Below are 692 nucleotides of genomic sequence, written 5' to 3'. Positions count from 1 at the left end.
TATGATCTTTGCAGCCAAAAGCGACCCCGACTTCAAAGCCTTCCTGGACGAGCGCAACCCCAAGCAGCAGCATTCGTCCACGCTGGAGTCGTATCTGATCAAGCCCATCCAGAGAGTCCTCAAGTACCCTCTGCTGCTCAGGGAGCTCTACTCGCTCACCGACCCGGACAGCGAAGAGCATTACCACCTGGATGGTGAGAGCCGCCGCCCCCGCCTGGACCCGTCGCTTTTTTGAGAAAATCCAGACGTTGCGCTAACTAGCCTCCGCCGTCGCCGCAGTCGCCATGAAGGCCATGAACAAAGTGGCCAGCCACATTAACGAGATGCAGAAGATCCACGAGGAGTTTGGCGCCGTCTTTGACCAGCTCATCACCGAGCAGAGTGGCGACAAGAAGGAGGTACGCCTAATACCGGAAGCCCGGAAGCGGTCGGTTTGCCGCCTCGAAAGGCCTTTATACTTGTGTGGGCGGCGACCGCGTACAGTTTGCCCAAACGCGTTGTTTTAAAAATGTGTTGCAGTATCACTCCCAAAGTCGGAGTGTGTCGCTACCGTCCATATCGGCTCGGACACGACAGGGCGCCGCTTGGTCTGCGTTTCTGGCCAATTCCGGGCATGGTTTTTACTTTACGGAACGATGAACAAAAGCTACGATGACAACAATGGAGATCGCTTCTGCTAGAACAAAGGCACC

General features: G+C 55.8%; 1 long non-coding RNA gene across 1 annotated transcript; it reads left to right on the top strand.

Moving 5' to 3' along the window:
* The first annotated feature begins 9 nt into the window (after positions 1–9).
* Positions 10–317, top strand: LOC109508892 (uncharacterized). The gene is made up of 2 exons (XR_002166811.1): positions 10–194; positions 280–317. It is a non-coding gene; the product is annotated as an uncharacterized LOC109508892 (long non-coding RNA).
* The last annotated feature ends 375 nt before the right edge of the window (positions 318–692 follow it).

Source organism: Hippocampus comes, unplaced genomic scaffold (assembly GCF_001891065.2).
Source record: "Hippocampus comes isolate QL1 unplaced genomic scaffold, H_comes_QL1_v1.1 C16685806, whole genome shotgun sequence".
NCBI classification, from domain to species: domain Eukaryota; kingdom Metazoa; phylum Chordata; class Actinopteri; order Syngnathiformes; family Syngnathidae; genus Hippocampus; species Hippocampus comes.
Note: the sequence above shows the minus strand (reverse complement) of the source record. Positions and strands in the feature narration are given on the sequence as shown.